Source organism: Arachis stenosperma, chromosome 3 (genome assembly GCF_014773155.1).
Source record: "Arachis stenosperma cultivar V10309 chromosome 3, arast.V10309.gnm1.PFL2, whole genome shotgun sequence".
In the NCBI taxonomy this organism is placed as follows: Eukaryota; Viridiplantae; Streptophyta; class Magnoliopsida; order Fabales; family Fabaceae; genus Arachis; species Arachis stenosperma.
This window is the reverse complement of record NC_080379.1, coordinates 29,196,204-29,218,098: the sequence shown is the minus strand read 5'-3', so window position 1 is coordinate 29,218,098 and position 21,895 is coordinate 29,196,204. Positions and strand designations below refer to the sequence as shown.

The window sequence follows — 21,895 nt, the reverse complement described above, 5'->3', positions numbered from 1 at the left end:
TCAAAACATGCAGTAGAGGAATTACACAGAAAAAGCTGGGCGTTCAAAACGCCCAGTGAAAAAGGAAAACTGGCGTTTAAACGCCAGCCAGGGCACCTGGCTGGGCGTTTAACGCCCAAAAGGGTAGCATTTTGGGCGTTAAACGCCAGAATGGATACCATTCTGGGCGTTTAACGCCAAGATGGCATAAGAGGGAAGATTTTGTTTTTAATTCAAATTTTTTTTCAAGTTTTCATAATTTTTCAAAATCAAATCTTTTTCAAATCATATATTTTCAATCATATATTTTCAAAATCAATTTCTTTCCATTTTTCAAAAATACTTGCTAACAATTAATGATTTGATTCAACATCTCAAGTATGTTACCTTTTCTGTTGAGAAAGGTTTAATGTCTGAATCATATCTTTTAAATTTCTTGTTAGCCAAAAATTAATGACTTTTAAATTATTTTTCAATCATATCTTTTTAATCACATCTTTTTCAAAATAGTTTTCAATCATATCTTTTTGATTTCTAATTTCAAAATCGTTTTCAAAATCACTTTATTTCTTTCCTAACTTTAATTTTCGAAAATCATCAATCAATTTTCAAAATTTCTTTTAATTATTTTAAAATCTTTTACTTTAATTTCAAAAATTCTTCCCATTTTCTCACATCCTTCTATTTATGGACTAACACTCCTCCTCAATGCACAATTTGAACTCTATCCCTCTTGATAAGTTCGAATTCTTCTTCTACCTCCTCCTTCTATTCTTCTTTTCCTCTGACATCTCAAGGAGTTTTTATACTGTGATATAGAGGATTCCATATTTTCTTGTTCTCTTCTCTTTCATATGAGCAGGAGCAAAGACAAAAGCACTCTTGTTGAGACTGACCCTGAACCTGAAAGGACTTTGAAGCAAAAGCTAAGAGAAGCTAAAGCACTACTCTCTGTAGAGGACCTAACAGAAATCTTTAAACAAGAAAAAGACAGGGCAGCCGAAAACAACAACAATGCCAACAATGCAAGGAAGGTGCTGGGTGACTTTACTGCACCTATTCCCGACTTCTATGGGAGAAGCATCTCTATCCCTACCATTGGAGCAAACAACTTTGAGCTTAAGCCTCAATTAGTTTCTCTAATGCAACAGAGTTGCAAGTTCCATGGACTTCCATTGGAAGATCCTCATCAATTTTTAGCTGAATTCTTACAAATTTGTGACACCGTCAAGACCAATGGGGTTGACCCTGAGGTCTACAGACTTATGCTATTCCCTTTTGCTGTAAGAGACAGAGCTAGGATATGGTTGGACTCACAACCTAAAGAAAGCCTGAACTCTTGGGAAAAGCTAGTCAATGCCTTCTTGGCAAAGTTCTTTCCACCTCAAAAATTGAGTAAGCTTAGAGTGGAAGTCCAAACCTTCAGACAGAAGGAAGGTGAATCCCTCTATGAAGCTTGGGAAAGATACAAACAATTGATCAGAAAGTGTCCTTCTGACATGCTTTCTGAATGGAGCATCATAGGTATCTTCTATGATGGTCTGTCTGAACTGTCCAAGATGTCATTGGACAGCTCTGCTGGAGGATCTCTTCATCTGAAGAAGACGCCTGCAGAAGCTCAAGAACTCATTGAAATGGTTGCAAATAACCAATTTATGTACACTTCTGAAAGGAATCCTGTGAACAATGGGACGAATCAGAAGAAAGAAATTCTTGAGATTGATACTCTGAATGCCATATTAGCTCAGAATAAAATATTGACACAGTAAGTTAATATGATTTTTCAAAGTCTGTCTGGAATGCAAGCTGCACCAGGCAGTACTAAGGACGCTTCATCTGAAGAAGAAGCTTATGATCTTGAGAACCCATCAATGGAAGAGGTGAATTACATGGGAAAACCCTATGGAAACACCTATAATCCTTCATGGAAAAATCATCCAAATCTCTCATGGAAGGATCAACAGAGACCTCAACAAGGTTTCAACAACAATAATGGTGGAAGAAACAGGTTTAGCAATGGCAAGCCTTTTCCATCATCTTCTCAGCAACAGACAGAGAATTCTAAGCAGAGCCACTCTGACTTAGCAACCATGGTCTCTGATCTAATCAAAACCACTCAAAGTTTCATGACTGAAACAAGGTCCTCCATTAGAAACTTGGAGGCACAAGTGGGTCAGCTGAGTAAGAAAATTACTGAACTCCCTCATAGTACTCTTCCAAGCAATACAGAAGAGAATCCAAAAGGAGAGTGTAAGGCCATCAACATGACCGAATTTGGAGAGGAGAAAGAGGCAGTGATCGCCACTGAGGAAGACCTCAATGGACGTCCACTGGCCTCCAATGAGTTCCCTAATGAGGAACCATGGGAATCTGAGGCTCACACTGAGACCATAGAGATTCCATTGGATTTACTTTTGCCATTCATGAGCTCTGATGAGTATTCTTCCTCTGAAGAGGACAAAGATGTCACTGAAGAGCAAGTTGCTAAGTACCTTGGAGCAATCATGAAGCAAAATGACAAGTTATTTGGTAATGAGACTTGGGAGGATGAACCCCCTTTGCTCACAAAGAACTGGATGACTTGACTAGGCAGAGATTACCTCAAAAGAGACAGGACCCTGGGAAGTTCTCAATACCTTGTACATTAGGCACCATGACCTTTGAGAAGGCTCTGTGTGACCTAGGGTCAAGCATAAACCTCATGCCTCTCTCTGTAATGGAGAAGCTAGGGATCTTTGAGGTACAAGCTGCAAGAATCTCACTAGAGATGGCAGACAATTCAAGAAAGCAAGCTTATGGACTTGTAGAGGATGTTATGGTAAAGATTGAAGACTATTACATCCCTGCTGATTTCATAGTCCTAGAGACTGGGAAGTGCATGGATGAATCCATCATCCTTGGCAGACCCTTCCTAGCCACAGCAAAGGCTATGATTGATGTTGACAGAGGAGAATTGATCTTTCAAGTGAATGAAGAATCCCTTGTGTTTAAGGCTCAAAGATATCCCTCTGTAACTATGGAGAGGAAGCATGAAGAGCTTCTCTCAAAACAGAGTCAAACAGAGCACCCACATTCAAACTCTAAGTTTGGTGTATGGAGGTTCCAACATTGCTCTGAACATCTGTGAGGCTCCATGAGAGCCCACTGTCAAGCTACTGACATTAAAGAAGCGCTTGTTGGGAGGCAACCCAATGTTATATTTATCTATTTTCCATTGTTATTTTATGTTTTTTATAGGTTAATGATCATGTGAAGTCACAAAAACAATTGAAAAAGCAAAAACAGAATGAAAAACAGAAAGAAAAATAGCACACCCTGGAAGAAAAGCTTGCTGGCGTTTAAACGCCAGTAAGGGCAGCAAATGGGCGTTTAACGCCCAGTCTGGCACCATTCTGGGCGTTTAATGCCAGAAAGGGGCACCAGACTGGCGTTTAACGCCAGAAAGGGGCAAGAAACTGGCGTTAAACGTCAGAAATGGGTAGCAGCTCGACGTTTAACGCCAGGATTGGCAGAAAGGGCATTTTTGCACGCCACTTGGTGCAGGGATGAGCTATCCTTGACACCTCAGGATCTGTAGACCCCACAGGATCCCCACCTACCCCACCACTCTCTCTCTTCTTCACCCATTCACCAATCACCTCAATACCTCTTCCCCAAAAACCCCTCACCTATCAAATCCCACCATTCTCTTCACCACTCACATCCATCCTTCATAAAACCCCACCTACCTCACCATCCAAATTCAAACCACTTTCCCTCCCAAACCCACCCATAATGGCCGAACCCTACCCCTCCCTCCACCCCTATATAAACCCATCTTCACTCCTTCATTTTTACACAACCTAAACACTACTTCTCCCCCTTGGCCGAAACACAAAGCCCCCCTCAATCTCCTATCTTTCTTCTTCTTCTACTCTTTTCTTTCTTCTTTTGCTCGAGGACGAGCAAACCTTCTAAGTTTGGTGTGGTAAAAGCGTTGCTTTTTATTTTTCCATAACCATTTATGGCACCTAAGGCCGGAGAAACCTCTACAAAGAGGAAAGGGAAGGCAAAAACCTCCACCTCCGAGTCATGGAAAATGGAGAGATTCATCTCAAGGGTGCATCAAGACCACTTCTATGAAGTTGTGGCCAAGAAGAAGGTGATCCCCGAGGTCCCTTTTCAAACTCAAAAAAGGTCAACTTTAATCAAAGGTTGGACCAAGTCCTCATGGATATCTGTGTGGAAGGAGCTCAATGCAAACAGGAGATCCCACTCATAGACATGAGCATGAGGGAATTCCTCATCATGAAATCCCTGAGATGCCTCAAGGGATGTACTTTCCTCCACAAAACTATTGGGAGCAAATCAACACCTCCCTAGGAGAATTGAGTTCCAACATGGGACAACTAAGGGTGGAGCACCAAGAACATTCCATCCTCCTCCACGAAATTAGAGAAGACCAAAGAGTCATGAGAGAGGAGCAACAAAGGCAAGGAAGAGACATTGAGGAGCTCAAGCACTCCATAAGATCTTCAAGAGGAAGAACAAGCCGCCATCACTAAGGTGGACCCGTTCTTTAATCTCCTTGTTCTTTATTTTTCTATTTTTCAAATTTTTATGCTTATGTTTATCTATGTTTGTGTCTTATTACATGATCATTAGTGTCTTAGTGTCTATGCCTTAAAGTTATGAATGTCCTATGAATCCATCACCTTTCTTAAATGAAAAATGTTTTTATTACAAAAGAACAAGAAGTACATGATTTCGAATTCATCCTTAAAACTAGCTTAATTATTTTGATGTGGTGACAATACTTTTTGTTTTCTGAATGTATGCTTGCATATGTCTTTTGAATTTGTTGTTTAAAGAATGTTAAAATTGTTGGCTCTTGAAAGAATGATGAAAAAAGGAGAAATGTTATTGAGGATCTAAAAAATCATCAAATTGATTCTTGAAGCAAGAAAAAGCAGTGAATATTAAAAAAAAGAAGAAAAAGAAAAAGCAAGCAGAAAAAGCCAATAGCCCTTTAAACCAAAAGGCAAGGGTAATAAAAAGGATCCAAGGCTTTGAGCATCAGTGGATAGGAGGGCCCACAGGAATAAAATCCTGGCCTAAGCGGCTAAACCAAGCTGTCCCTAACCATGTGCTTGTGGCGTGAAGGTGTCAAGTGAAAACTTGAGACTGAGCGGTTAAAGTCGTGATCCAAAGCAAAAAAAGAGTGTGCTTAAGAACCTTGGACACCTCTAATTGGGGACTCTAGCAAAGCTGAGTCACAATCTGAAAAGGTTCACCCAGTTATGTGTCTGTGGCATGTATGTATCCGGTGGTAATACTGGAGAACAGAGTGCTTTGGGCCACGGCCAAGACTCATAAAGTAGCTGTGTTCAAGAATCAACATACTTAACTAGGAGAATCAATAACACTATCTAAATTCTGAGTTCCTATAGATGCCAATCATTCTGAACTTCAAAGGATAAAGTGAGATGCCAAAACTGTTCAGAGTCAAAAAGCTACTAGTCCCGCTCATCTAATTGGAGCTAAGTTTCATTGATAATTTGGAGTCTATAGTATATTCTCTTCTTTTTATCCTATTTGATTTTCAGTTGCTTGGGGACAAGCAACAATTTAAGTTTGGTGTTGTGATGAGCAGATAATTTGTAACACCCTACCATACAGAGCCTTATGCTTAAGTCATAATTCAGAGATGGCAAGGTATTACGACCTCTAAAATAAAAAATTTAGTACGTATAGTAGTATGAATGATTGATTATAACTAGGAGCCTTTGTAGAAAAAGGGGTAAACAAAAACCGCAACTCAAAAGCGCATCACTCCGATCGATAACGTAACGAACAAGGATAAACCAACGCGAGATTATATATATACAAGGGAGTGTCAAAAATAGGAATATCAAGACTCAAGATCCGGCTGCGAAGATAACCGGTCCGAGCATAGCAATATATACATATGATAAAATAAGGAAAACCCCAAAGGAAACCCAAAGGGACACAAATACATAAAACATATTCTCCCCCATAAGAGGAGTCATCACAGTTTGTATTATTTAATGGAGATAAAAGTATCTAAACAAAACATATAAACTAAACAGAGTCCCCAAGAACAAGGAATCTTCGCGAATCTAGAAGTCTTCAGCATGCTTCAGCGGGAAACCTCACGTCCTGCATCTGAAAACCACAAAATCCGCATGGGTGAGAACCAGAGGTCCCCAGCATGGTAACAGCTTCCACATATATAATACATAATAATAGAGGAAAGCCAAAGGCAATCCTAGAACTTCCTCCAGATAATATCAAAGCTTATAAACAAGCTAAACCATATAAGGGCATCTGACTAAAGATTCTTCAGTCTAACTAATACTTCCCTTTCCAATTCCTTCAAACCTCCCAACCACCAGCAGGAGTATATTATAGCAAACATAGTTATATCAGACAAAGAATATACAAATAGGAGCAGTTAAGACATTTAGACAATTAGCAAGTAATATGCAGTCAAATAGGCAATCTCAAACAATTCACATAGTATGCATATGATGAATGCCTGTCCCTAGTGGCCGATGATATCATCTTGTCGGTTATAGAGCCAACCCGACAAGTCCTGGTCGCTAACCATTGGACTGTCCCTCTGTCGCGCATCCCCAACTCGAGTTATACTCGTTATAAACTTGATCATAAACATGATCCATATCCATCACCCTCACTGGTGAATATTTCGGGGGCGAGCTCATCCGGGTCTTTCACAGTGCCCGGCCACACTTACGACATAGGGTCAACAGAGTCTCAAGTCTCAACCTGGAGCACGTGGTGGCTAGCCACTGCTACCACCCAGGGAAACTCGTATCTCAGATAGTGGAAGTGCAAATCACAATTATCAATAATTCAGCATAAACATGCATGAATCCTCATCCATGGATCAACATCCATATCAGCCATCCGGCTCACGGTTCAGTCCAGAACCAACCAATATTCATAGCATACACAGCTATTCCGGCTCACGGTTAAATCCATAACCAGCCAATATTCATAGCATACACAGCTATTCCGGCTCACGGTTAAATCCATAACCAGCCATTTCATTAACAATTACAGCCTTTCGGCCCATGGCATAACAAGCACTTCCACCACCATCCTCCGCATCTCACATAATCATCTTGATCCTCATTGATCATTCATTTTTCCCTTGCTTCACTCGCAAGTTACCTCATTCACTAGCCCATTTTTAATAGCTAGGCATGTCATAATGATTTAAGACATAAATGGTGAGATCGGAGGCTTAGAATTATGAGATTTGGCTTTTAAAACTCAAAAATCAACTTTGGGATGAAAACAGGGCCACGCGTACGCGCACTCCACGCGCATGCGTGGATGGCCTCAAAAACTCATCGACGCGCAAGCGTCATGCACGCTAACGCGTGGATTACAAACTTGCCAATCGAGCGCACGCGCCAACCACCCGTACGCGCGGGTGTTCTCGTGCCCCAGGCACAACACTGGCACAGTTCTGGCATAACTCTCTGGAAAATGGCTGGGCATTGGGTGCAGCACAATCGGTGCGCCCGCGCACATCACGCGCACGCGTGGATGGCGCTTTCTGGAAGATCAGCGCGTACGCGCCAGGTGCGCCCACGCGCAAGGGGTCATTCTGCTAAAAATTTTCCAAGTTAAAAGCTGCGGAATTCACAGATTGAAACCCCAATCTTCCAACGGACATAACTTCCTCATTTTAAATCGTTTTTCACCCGTTCTTTGAACGGCATGGATATCCCGGATCCAATTTCATTTCTAAATAGGTTTGGTACAAAACGGAGATCCGTAGTCCAAGTTATGTCCCACCAAAGTGTGCCCAAAAACCACATTTTCATACAAAACCACAAAGTGCCATTTTCAAAACAAGCCATTTCCAACTCTTTTCAAAACCAATCAAAACATGCCAAGTTCATCCCTTTTCTTTGAAATCAATCAAAATATATCAAATTCAACATCAAGCCTCCTCGACTCACACATTGACACATTACTACAATCTACCAAAATCACTATCTCATCATTTTACCCCACTTCACCCAAGTGGCTCAAACTCAAACACATTGACATATCATATACTATTCTTCATGCCAATTCTCAACAACACCAATTCCAATAAATCATTATTGTACACAATCAACATCATACTCACCATCAACATGGTTCAACCCACAATTTAACCATAACCAATCATCAAGCATATATCACAACATGCATATTTCTCATACATCATACCACCAAGGCATCAATAATCATCATCACATATATGACCACATCATATATCTCAATCATTCAACAACATCAACAATTCAATGCCTATCTTAAGGCCTCTAGCCTAAGTATTTCCTACCACATTACATATTAGATACGGGAAACCGAAACCATACCTTAGCCGAATTTCCCAAGCTCCACCGGAGCACTTCCAAATCACTTATCCACAAGCTCTCAAGGCCTCAACACCTCCAAGAACAGATTTTACACCACCAAATCCCTTTTTCAAGCTTTTCAAAATCACCAATCAAGCTCCAATATACACATATACACAACCTAAGCCACAATCATCATACCCATACACAACATCTCAAAACCCAAACATCATAAAATCACAAATTACACTAGGTTTAAGAGTCTTACCACACCCAAGGTCCAAGGAGACAAGATTAACCTTCTCCTTCAAGAGAGTTGGGTCCTATAACATCAAAGAACCCAAAATCTCAACATTTTACCCATGAAACTCGAAATTAAGGGCTGGGATTTCGAACAGAAACACGTGGCTTACCTCAAGATTAATTGTATGGGTTTTGTAGAGCTCTCCGCGGTGAACACGTGGCCGCAAATGGAGCGGCAATCGGAGCTCTAGATCAAAAGTTATGGTGGTTTGAAGATCAAGTGAGAGAAAGAACTTGAGAGAGAGTTCTTCCCTCCATGGCCTCCATTTTCAGCATGTGAGTGTGTTTAGTGAGGAGAGAGAATGCTGAAAACTAGGGTTTTGGTTTAGTTTAGTTGGGCCAAGGGCCCACTTTGGGTCCGGTTGGCCCGGTTTGGCCCGTTCGTTCCAATCTTAGTCCGAATTCTATAAAATTGGTACCGAAATTCTCGTCTCAGTCTCCTCTATCACATTTAGCCATAAAAATCACATTTTAGGATTTCTAGAATAAATTCTTATTTATGGGTTAATTAGCCATTAATTAACCGGGTTTTACATAATTTATACGCTTTTTGGCATTATTTTTAGTATATTTTTAGTATATTTTAGTTACTTTTTATTATATTTTTATTAGCTTTTATTTAAAATTCACTTTTCTGGACTTTACTATGAGTTTGTGTGTTTTTCTGTGATTTCAGGTATTTTCTGGCTGAAATTGAGGGACCTGAGCAAAAATCTGATTCAGAAGCTGAAAAGGACTGCAGATGCTGTTGGATTCTGACCTCCCTGCACTCGAAGTAGATTTTCTGGAGCTACAGAAGCCCAATTGGCGCGCTCTTAATTTTTTGGAAAGTAGACATCCTGGGCTTTCCAGCAATATATAATAGTCCATATTTGCCCGAGATTTGATGGCCCAAACCGGCGTTCCAAATCAGCTCAAGACTGCCCGGCGTTTAATGCCGGAACTGGCACAGAAGTGGGAGTTAAACGCCCAAACTGGCACAAAAGCTGGCGTTTAACTCCAAAAGAAGTCTCTACACATGAAAGCTTCAATGCTCAGCCCAAGCACACACCAAGTGGGCCCGGAAGTGGATTTTTACGTCATTTACTCATTTTTGTAAATCCTAAGCTACTAGTTCTCTATAAATAGGACCTTTTGCTATTGTATTTTCATCGGGGTAGCTATCTTCGAGTAGTCTTATGCTATCTTAGATCATGGGGCTGGCCTCACGGCCATGCCTAGACCTTGTTCTTATGTATTTTTAACGGTGGATTTTCTACACACCAAAGATTAAGGTGTGGAGCTCTGCTGTACCTCAAGTATTAATGCAATTACTATTGTTCTTCTATTCAATTCAGCTTATTCTTGTTCCAAGATATTCATTTGCACTCAAGAACTTGATGAATGTGATGATTATGTGACGCTCATCATCATTCTCACTTATGAACGTGTGCCTGACAACCACTTCCGTTCTACATGCAAACAAGGCTTGAATGTGTATCTCTTGGATTCCTTAATCAGAATCTTCGTGGTATAAGCTAGAATTGATGGCGGCATTCTTGAAAATCTAGAAGTTCTAAACTTTGTCTGTGGTATTCTGAGTAGGATTCAAGGATTGTATGACTGTGACGAGCTTCAAACTCGCGATTGTGGGGCATTAGTGACAGACCCAAAAGAATCACTGGATTCTATTCTGACATGATCAAGAACCGATAGATAAATAGCCGTGCTGTGACAGAGCGCGTTGAACATTTTCACTGAGAGGACGGGACTGTAGCCATTGACAACGGTGATGCCCAACATACAGCTTGCCATGGAAAGGAGTAAGAAGGATTGGATGAAGACAGTAGGAAAGCAGAGAGACGGAAGGGACAAAGCATCTCCATACGCTTATCTGAAATTTTCACCAATGAATTACATAAGTATCTCTATCTTTATTTTATGTTTTATTTATCTTTTAATCCTTAATCCTCCATAACCATTTGAATCCGCCTGACTGAGATTTACAAGATGACCATAGCTTGCTTCATACCAACAATCTCCGTGGGATCGACCCTTACTCGCGTAAGGTTTATTACTTGGACGACCCAGTGCACTTGCTGGTTAGTTGTGCGAAGTTGTGATAAAGAGTTGAGATTGCAATTGAGCGTACCATATTGATGGCGCCATTGATGATCACAATTTCGTGCACCAGCTATCATCGCCTCTTTTTCTTCCTCAAGTCAACGTCATCGTTGCTCGCTGGGGCTCGTCTATTATCCCCTCATTCGACTAGTGAAGCTCTTTATTTCTGTCAAACATTGGCCATGGTAAAAGATAGGGGTTTATGTTTATTATTTTTTATTTTTTTTTGCACTGTGTTGGTGTTAGTTGGATGATTCTGATGTTTGTGTATTGCTAAAAATAGTGGATTTAATAGGTAATTAGAATGTCTTTACCTTTGTTACAATTCAACGTTTTCGATTTAGATACCAATGCCAAAACATATCTGGAGAAGGTCTTTGATTTTGCAAGCTTTTGCAAACTAATATGTTTGATTAAATCATGGTTGTTTGTGTGAATTGAGCTCTCTTACAAGCAATTTGCACCAACACTGGTTAGTCTCTAGTGTAGAATCTCTGTTTTGATAAATACTTGGAGCTTGAGTAAGGGGGTCTTTTCTAAGTTCTATCTGTTGGAGCCATTTGTTGACCCAATCATGCGACACTTAATAGACATAAATAGTTTGAAAAGGCGATGCAAAAAGGTATGCTCACTTTAGTATTGGCTGAGGTTTGGACTTCTTTGATGTGGTTAATATTGTAATTGGTCACTGGTAGAGTCGTAGGAGAGGAAAAGAAAAGAAATTTTGGTGGGAAGAAATGTCCTTCAACTGAAGTATAAAGCTTGAATTTGGGAGGATAAATATGTTGTACATTTAGGCAAATTCTATTGTTGGAGGAGGCTAACAATTTTTTTTAATTCTATCTTAAACTTTTTTATGCAAATTGTTAAATGGCACTTAAAAGATAGTATTTATCAGCAGTCAATTCTATATGAGGAGTGTGGTAGCATGATGATTGGATTTTTGACGGTTTAGAATTTCTCAAATAAAATCTCGGTTGTAAAGTATAGTTTCTAAACCAAACAATAATCCTTTCATACAAAAAGTTGTTTGTCACTAGTACAAACCCCTAAAATTTATAAACCGAAGTATTGAAACCTCGGGTCGTTCTCTCTAGAAATTACAATAGAGTGTCTTGTTATTGGTTGTGAGTTATTTTGGGGTTTTGATATGAAGCATGAAAGATAAATGGCAAGAAAGTAAACTAACAACTATAAAAGGCTCTTGGCAAGGTATGAAAATTAGAAGTTCTATCCTAGTTATCCTTCTCAATTGTGATGAGAATTGTTCATTGCTACCACTTAGTTAACCCTTACTAAAGAAAGGAAAGTCAAGTGGATGAATTGACTTGAGCCATAAGTCCTAGCCAACTCCCAAGGAAAGACTAGCTTTAGTGCACTCCAAACCAATTAGCAATCTCTCCAATTATCAATCAACAAAGGAATTAGATAACTCAAGTGTCACTAATTACTCTACCTAGGCCAAGAGGAACAAAAATCTATACTATATCTAGAAGAGGCATTTCAACAAACACATAGAGTGCAATAGAAGTAAACATTATTAAATGCAAGAATTAAAGGAATCTACAACTACAAAAATAAGAGATCAATAATAGAAAAGCAAAGAAGACACATTTATTATGAATTACCTCTTATTGAATTGGAAGAATGTAGAAGGAACAATACTAGATCTACAACAAAATACAAGAACAACATAAAGGAAATTGCAATAAAAGAATGGAAGAAGAATGAATGTAACTACAAGGAATTGAGATGTAGAAGTAGAAGAAAGTAAAGATTAAAATCTAGATCTAAGAACTAAACCTAATCCTAATCCCAATTCTAGAGAGAAGAGAGAGCTTCTCTCTCTAGAAACTAACTCTAACTACTAAACTAAACTAATGGTTAAAAGTTCTAGTTGATTCCTCTTCAATCCTTGGCTTAAATAGCATCAGAAATGAGTTGGATTGGGCCCACAAGGCTTCTAAAATCGCTGGCCACGTTTTGCTTTAAGTGGACTAGGTGGCAGCAACGGCGCGTGCGCGTACTATGCGCGTGTGCGCCACTATACGTGTGGCAACTATGGCAAATCTTATATCATTTCGAAGCCCCGGATGTTAGCTTTCTAACCCAACTGGAACTGCATCATTTGGACCTCTGTAGCTCAAGTTATGGTCGTTTAAGTGCGAAGAGGTCGGCTTGACAGCTTTTCCAGTTCTTTCATTTCTTCATGAGTTCTCCAACTTTTCATGCTTCTTTCTTCATTCCCTTGATCCAATCTTTGCCTTCTAAATCTGAAATCACTTAGCAAACATATCAAGGCATCTAATGGAATCAAGGTGAATTAAATTTAGCTATTTTAAGACCTAAAAAGCATGTTTTCACTCTTAAGCACAATTAAAGGAGAATATACAAAACCATGCTATTTTATTGAATAAATGTGGGTAAAAAGTGATAAAATCCCCTAAATTCAATACAAGATAAACCGTCAAATTGGGGTTTGTCATAGCATAAACTAAGATGTAAGTTAGATCAATGTTTAACAAATAAAGGAGACATTTGTTAGCTATATGGTGTACATTTAATGTGAATATCATCATTTAGGATTATGTCAATCATCTCAATCTAATCACTTTTCATGTTTGAACTTGTATAGGGAACAAACAAAGTGAAGAACAAAAATGGTAGTGGAACCATTTTGTTATGATTAGATGTAGCAATTATTACATCACACCCATTTTTCATTAGCAAGTGAAGAAAGTATCTTAAGATCTTTCCATGATGCATAGCAATTATATTTTTCTGTATTGTAGAAATTTGTTGAGCACATTATGCTCCTTGCTCACTTATCTTTTTCATTGTTATTCTCTCATGTACCAGGCTTGGAAGCCTTGAACTTTTTTGATAATTTCTTAACCATTGATATAGAATTGGATTCTGATGACAGAATATTTTTTGAACTAACAACTTGCAATTAGACTTTTGAGCCACGAAAAAAATTTTAGAGGATACTATGAACAACAGAGAAGAGGAGATAAGAGGAAGAAGAATATATGATGAAGATGAAGATGAAGATTTGGGGGTTAGGATTTCATAACTAGGAATGGATCAATTTGGGTATTTTAACTAAATTTTGGGGACCAATTTGAGTTGAAATCATTATATGTCCACATTAGCCTGCATCAAACTGCCAATTTGGCACTTAACTATACACATCAGCACCGTTAAAACGTCTGGTAACTTTTGGACTAACGGGGATTCACGATTCTGAAGATGAGGGATTTATTTATTCATTTTAAAAATTGGGAGACTAATCTGAAGCGAGTTGAAAATTTCAGGGACCATTTTGAGCATTACCTCATTGTCATTATTACTTTACTTTGGGGCATTTTGTCCTCTTTTTATTACTTTTTTTTTCAAAATAAAATATATACAAGTGTATCAATTCATATGATCTAAACATTTAATGCATGAGTATGCATCCAATTTTCAGGATCTTCAACAAAAATACAAAAATACACTTTTATCTCAACCAATATTTTCAAACTTCCCCACACTTAAATAATACACACCCTCACTAGCCGAAGCTAATCAAAGCTCCAAATAAGGAACATTTATTGTTTTTTACTTAGAGATAGTGATGTGCTAAAATTAAGAACAAATGGATTAAATAGGCTCAATATTGGTTAACAACGGTGGATAAAAGGGTAAGGCTATTTAGGTAAGTGAGCTAAATTAAATGAAAGCCTCAATCACATAGATGCATTCATACACAAAATAATGGACATAAAGAATCAAACAAATCAAATATTACAATCATAGAAAGAGAATAATACATACAAGAATGAAAATAGTGGTTATATGATGTAACCACACAATTAAGCTCAAAAACTCACAACCTTATGTGTTCTTAGCTCAAAAATATGTTCAACAATATATAATTCAAGCAAGTCCAATGACAATTTTTTTTTAACTCAAATCAATTGGGATGTCAATGCTCTATTAAGAATGTTCTTCTTGAAAAAATTCATTATTTTAACTAAGCTTATTATATATATGCAAACCAAGAAAATGTAACTAAAAATTCTAAAATTCTTAGTAATAAAATAAAATAAAATATGAAAGTGTTGGGATTAGAAAATTGTCACCCAAAAATCGGTCGATTGGTCGGACTACCTCCCCATACTTAAAAATTTGCACCGTCCTCAGTGTATTCAAAGATGAACAAGGGGTACGGCGACTTCATGAATTGCCACCTTCAGCTGGTGGGTCAACTGGCTACTGCATGTTCTTTCTTCCACTTCCCTTGTTGCTTATGGTGAATCATCCTGAAAAATAGAAAACAGGATAGTAAGACGAGTAAATGCAAAGGCAAGGGAGTATAAATTGTTGGAATGAGGTAATAATCACTAAAATAAAGTGAGTGAATTAGTGTGTAACATGAAGGAAACAAGTGTGTCACAACTACATAAAAGAAGCAAGCACTTCACGCATTCTAGTGTGCTTAAGATGCTTTAAAGGACTTGTAGGTTAAGATAAACAAACAAGTAATAAAGAAACATAAAAGTATTCAAACATTATGAAATGGAAATTGACTGGACATTGGTTGATGTGCAAGAGAATTCAATGAAACAAATAAAATATAGAACTCACACATCAAACAATGACACACATTGAAGTATGTTTGCATCACCTAATTGACATGAAGTGGGAAGTATGGTTGCTATGCAACTTAGGAAAATAGGGATAGAAGTTGAAATCTATCACATATCAAGCATGGTCCACAAAGCTTAGAAAGCTCAAAAAGATGTCACTATGTAAGCTTACACTCCAATTTCACAATTTCTCAATCTCAATGCATGAACTAGGTGATGTAAATAAAAAGTCAATCATAAACAAGTATCACCTAACAAAAAATGCATCAACTACATACAATTGCTTAACAATAGATAGTGAATTCAAATTACATGGTGGCTAGCTACAACATGCAATTTAGAAATCCAAAAATATTCTTGAAGGCAATGTCATAAGTACTTGGTATGCATAAATAATAAGCATGCAAAACTCAATATCAAGTAACAAATTATAACCTCAATAAATAAATCCAACAATGACTATTAACAATAATGATGCCAAAATAGCATCCTATCAATAATCAGCAGCAATATCTTAGCATAATCAGTAAATCAATTCAATAATCCAACACTTATCAATAAAAACAAAAATTAAGCTAACTAACTAATTAACTAACTAACTAATTGAGATGATGGTCGATGGTAAATGGTGGTGGTAGATGATAGTTGGAGAGGGGAAGAAGAGAGGAGAAGAGAGAAGAAGAAAAGAAATGGAGAGAAGAGAATAAAAGAAGAGTGTGTGAAATAGGACATGGGGTCACGCGTACGCGGGACAAGGAGAAATAGAAAGCGACGCGTACACATCTGGCACGCGTAGGCGTGAGAAGAGAAAATAGGGGGTGACGCGTACGCGTAGGTCACGCGTACACGTGGGAAAAAATTGTGCTAGACACACAGTTCTCACACACTACACGCACAACTCTCTGTCAGGACCGTGCGATGGCACAGTCCATGTACGATCCTGGCAGGCTCATTTTTTTCTAGAAATGGGGGTGTCACCCGTACTGTGGGTCAGGCGTACGTGTGATAGGCTTTTTTTTTTGAAACATAGAATAGAAACAGGGCACTCCCACTACTTACATGTCTAACACCAACCAAAATTCAAATATAACAAAATCCTTATCAATTCAAACAAGGATGAAATTCAAGACAACTAACCTAACTCAAAACATAAATCTAACAAACAAACTAGCAACCCAAGCACTATATCTAGGAGTGATATAAAAGGAAAAAAATTACCTAACAATGACAACTCAATTCAGTCATGAACTATATATACAAGAGAATGAAAAGAGGTTACCATGTTAGGGTGTCTCCTACCTAGCACTTTTATTTAAAGTCCTTAAGCATTCGATGAGCTCCTTGTCATGGTGGCTTGTGCTTGTACTCTTTCTTGAACTCCCACCAATGCTTGGACTTCCAATAAGCTCCAAAGTTCAAAATTAATAGCTCCAAGCTTTGATGAAGTTCCATACAAGCTAAGGACTCTGAAAATTGATCCACATAATGTATACCAGAATCCCAAATATTGTTTCTACACTCGTATTCAAGTTGATCATCATTATTCCACTCGGATGGTAAGCAATCAGAATTCTCACTCAAGCATTCAAACAACTTTCTAGATCCTTCTAGTTTAGCACTACACCATCCCTTGTAATTAGACTTTGAACATGCAACCACAATGAACCTTGAATGGCAATTCTAATCACTTATCATCTCTCTTTTACTCTTAAAGCTACAAAGAGCTCTAAGTTGACCATCCGTCTCAAGCAAACCATATTCAAGTGGGAAAGTAAAGCTTAAGGATAAGAGATTTACCCACTTGAATAAAAGAATGGGTGGTGATGGCTTGGGGAGTGGTGTTTCCAATTATCTTGCAAGCTCCACTTTCTTGTCCTCTTCTTGATTTACCTACATCTCTTAGCATTTTTTTCCAATTCAATCTCTTCCTCATTGCTTACCAAGGGACTTAGAGGTTGTGCATGTTCTTTTTTAACCTCTATTTCATGTCCAATGGGAGAGAATTCAACGAAATCATCTATTTGATTAGTTAGTGCAAATAAAAATTTATCAATAATTGAATCCATCTCTTGATCAATCTCTTCAACCACTTCTTCCTCTTCAACTATTTTGGCTTCGTCCACTTGTTCCAATACAAAGTTCCATTCCTCATTCTCCACCGGAGTTTCTAATCTTTCTTTCATACTCCACTCTTCATTTGATTCTCCACATATGGCCATGGGAGTGCTTTGAGTATCTAAGTGTTGAGAGACTAAATTGGTTACTACCTCGGTCGAGGTGGCCATGAATTCATCTTACCTCCTTAGAGCTTCAAGTCGTTCTTGAACAATGGTGCGACATTCCCTTAACTCTTTGAGATATGAAATGAGGGTGTTATCCATTAGGGTTTGGGGTGGATAGGAGAGTTCATTGTTTGGGAGAAAGAGTTCATAATAGGAAGGTATTGTATCTTAGTAAGAACATGGAGATGGTGTATATGGAGGTGGCTTTTGGGAGTACTTGTATTCGAATTATTGTGGTTCTATGTATGGTTTATATGCCTCATATGGTTGTTGGCATGGTGGATATGGATTAGATCATATGGTGGTATTTGGTGCTATGAAGCTTGTGAGTATGGTGGTTGAAGGCTATATTGAGGAGGGGGTTCATAGGCATATGGTGGTTGTGGTTGATAACCACAAGGAGGTCCACCATATCCATTGGATTGGTATGCATCATGGTATAGTTCTTGCTCATAGTACATTGGAGGGGGTTGTTGCCATGAAGATTGATCATATGCTTGAGGCTCCCCTCACCTTTGATTCTTCCATCCTTGATGCATATCCTCATTGTAATTTCCATTTCTTACAACATAGTTAGAACCAAACTCATAGCCAAAATGGTGAGAATTCATAGTAGAAAGAGAAAATCAAAACAAAAGATAATGAGAAATAAAGAAAACAAACTCCTAAAACTAGCAAAAACTAGCAAAAACTAGCAAATAAATAAAAAATTAAGCTATTCACAATATTAGCATATATACAATAACCAATTACAAGCGCACATTTGCAATTCTCCGGCAACGGCGCTAAAAACTTGATAAAGAGAAATCATCAGTTAGAATTTTCACAAAAATAATCTCGTCGAAGTATAGATCCAAACGGATAGACAACCCTCAATCAAAGTTTAATTTTGTTTGTCACTTAAGTCAAACCTAATAAAAACTAAGAATATTTAAACATCGGGTCGTCTCTCAAAGAAATTACAGAGAAGTGTGCATATTATTGGTTATGGTGTATATTTTGGGGTTTTTGGGTTTGATAGACAAGAAAGTATAAATCAAAGAAAGAAACTATAAATGCTAAAAGATACTCATGGCAAGGATTAAGAGTCAAGGGATTCTATCTTGTATCATTGACCACAACATGGTAATTACAAAGGGTTAATTCCACCTAGTTTTCTTCTAATATGGAGGATGAAGTCAAATGGACATAATTGATCCTAAAATCAACTAACAACCCTATATTACCAATCAAACTGGACATCAATGATATCAAGGAACCTAAGTCCTCAAACACAAGTCAAGATGTGGCCTTCTATGGATAAGATAAGTTAGTTATCTTATCTTATCTTTTAAGTGAGGTCATCTTATCTTTAAGGGAACCGCCCTTCTCTCTATAGGCTTGGGCCGCCTTAGGATTTGGGGCGTGTTCCTCTATTTGGGCCCTTTGTTTGGGCTTTCCTGTGACTTGGCCGAGCTCTTTGAGAAGAGGTCGGGTTGTCCTGACCTGAAGAGGTTGGTCGCTTTGCCTGTAGAACATCCCGGGTCGGACAGCTCGACCCAGGGTATGAACAGTGCCCCTGCTTGAGCTCGATCTTCTTTTTTGAGGCCGAGTCCTTGACTTCAGTCCTTCTTCGGTGAAGCCAAACTCAAGCATTTTGTCGATTCCTTTGTAGCAACTTTTGAATGTAAAACGTTTCCTCTAAAGGCGCGCGCTTTTATATCGGCGTTTTGGGAACGTGCGAGGGTTTAATGCTCTCCTTAATTTTAGCATTAATTGCCCCGTTTCCTTTTGGCTCTTTATTTCGATTTTTGAAAGCCCAGAAACGGTTTCTCCCATTTTGCCCTTTTTCATAACTTCTCTTCTCCATCCGCTCTTCTATTTTTTTTCTGTGTTCGCGGCGTCATTTGGCATTTCTGGAGCTTTCTGTTTTCGCCTGGAGTTTCGCGTTTCTCCCTGCGACATTGCTCTTTGTTCGCGTTCTTTGTGAGAAGGTGTTCCCAGATTTCCATCTTCAGTTTCTTTGAAGCTCGCTGCCCTTTCCAGGTTGGTACTAGCTTTCTTGCTTCTTTCGTAGCTTTGTTTTTAGTTTTTTGGTAAAGTTCTGATTTTGCATGTTTGAAAGCTTGGATCTTTTCGTGATCTTTGCTCTTGTTTCCTTCGCTGTGAACGTGTTTTGCTTTCTTTCATGCTCTTTTGGTATTTTCGTCGAGGCTTTTCTAGGGTTTTGTTGCTTCTGACAGAGAATCTGCATCTGGGGTTTTTGTTTGTTGCTTCTGATAGAGAATTTGCATCTGTTCCTTGCTTTTACTTGATCGCTTTTGTTTCTGGTTTTGAAAAAGTTCGTTCCTTTGAAGATTTCTGCTTTGGCGTGTTTTGTCATTTTGGGAATGCTTTTTTGCTTGGTAGGCTTGTAACGTTTTGCTGTGTTTTTCTTTGATGAAAAGCGCTTGTTGTTTTGAATCCTTTTCTGAGAAATGCTGTGATATAATCTGTAGAGTATTTCTGGAAACCTTGTTTTGTTACTGCCTCCAAAGGATGCCCCAGGGCTTTGGTTTGAGTCTTGGAGTTTTCCTTTTCGTGGTTTCTTCATTCGAGAAGTATTGACCGAGTTTTTTCCTATCCGAGATGTTTGTAGTAACCCGTATCTTCTTTTCTTACTTGTAGGATTTAGTTGGCCTCATGTCTTCTCGCAATAACATTGTAGAGATGTCTTCCAGAGTTCCTGAGGGGATGTCCGATTGGCTGGACTCCCTTGTTTTGTTGTGTGTTTCCGTTGTGGATGCTGAATTTTGCACAGAGCTGAGGAAGCGCCATAGAATTTGTGGTAACAATGCTCGCGAGGAGGATTACGAGCTTGTTGCTCCTGATTCCGATGAGAGAGTTTGTTTTCCGACTTTCATTGAGAGGGAGCGTCCCTTCTTCTATGCTTATGAATACTTTTTCAGCCAGTTGAATGTTACTTTTCCTTTTACTGCTTTTGAAACCGACCTGTTGTGGTCGTGTAATATTGCTCCATCCCAGCTTCACCCTAACTCCTGGGGTTTTATTAAAATTTTTCAACTTCTCTGTCGTGAATTAGATGTAACACCTTCCCAGACTCTTTTCCTTTACTTGTTTGTTTCCGCCAAGCCTGGCGTTTCTTCAGAAAAGAAAGCTTCTTGGGTTTCTTTCCGGTCCGCCCAAGGCCATAAAGTTTTTTTGATGTATGATGAGTCCTTTAAGGACTTCAAAAACTACTTCTTTAAAGTTTGAGCTGTTGAGGGGGCCCGCCCCTTTTTCCTTGATGAAAATGACGAACCTACCTTTCCTTTGGAGTGGCAAAAGGATGTGAGAGTGTCCCATTATACCTGGGAGATGCTTAATGACGTCGAGCGTGCTTTTGTTGTTGTTCTTGAGGATTTGTGGGGGAGACCACCCCATCTTGATACAAAAAGGTTTTTGAATGACCCGTCCTTGGTTCGGACTGTTTTGGGTACTTGTCTGACTTATTTCTGTACTTGTTTCTCATTTCTTCCTCTTATTAAAGTTGTGACTCTTTGTTGTTGCCGATTTTGTATTTTGCAGAAATGTCAAAGAACAGTGACCCCATGAAGGCCTTTAAAAAGGCAAAGAAAGCAACTGCTGCTCTGAACATCTCGGCCAAAGCGGTCGGCGAGGGATCTTCTCAGGCCCCATTAAAGCCTCCTGTGCCGATTTCTCCTGGGCCGAGGAAAGCAATTTCCACTCCTCGATTTCGTCAGGTCGATCCATCACAGACTTTGGCCGTTGCTTTTGGCGCTCTTCCAAGTAAGAAGCAGAAAGTGACTGAGCCTTTCAACCTTGATGCTCCTGATTTTGATCCCATCGAGTTTATAGATCAACAAATCGGACCTTACGGTGCCCTCTCCATGGATGACGTCTCCCTTCTTCAGCACTTTGACTATGTGTCTCGGAGTGGTGTTAAGTTGGCGCACTTGGGAGCGGCCCTATATCGAACTGCCCAAAGTCTTCCTCTCCATGCCACCAAGGTCTTTATGGAGGAGGCCAAACGGGAGTTTGATCGGGTAAGTGGTTTGAAGGAGGAGCTCGAGGTGAAGGTGGCCAAGTTAGAAAAAGATCTGAAAAATGAGAAGGCGAGTTCCCTTTCTTTGGCTGCTTCTGTGAGGCTGGCTGAGGATACGGCTTTGAGGCACAAGGACAACTATGTCTCAGCTTATCGGGAGGTGATGCGTCTGAGGGAGGAGTTGGA

At 39.0% G+C, this 21,895-nt stretch overlaps 1 non-coding gene across 1 annotated transcript; it reads right to left on the bottom strand.

Annotated features, from left to right (window-relative positions):
* Positions 1-1,376: 1,376 nt before the first annotated feature.
* Positions 1,377-1,484, bottom strand: LOC130971557 (small nucleolar RNA R71). The gene has a single exon (XR_009082770.1). It is a non-coding gene; the product is annotated as a small nucleolar RNA R71 (small nucleolar RNA).
* Positions 1,485-21,895: the final 20,411 nt, after the last annotated feature.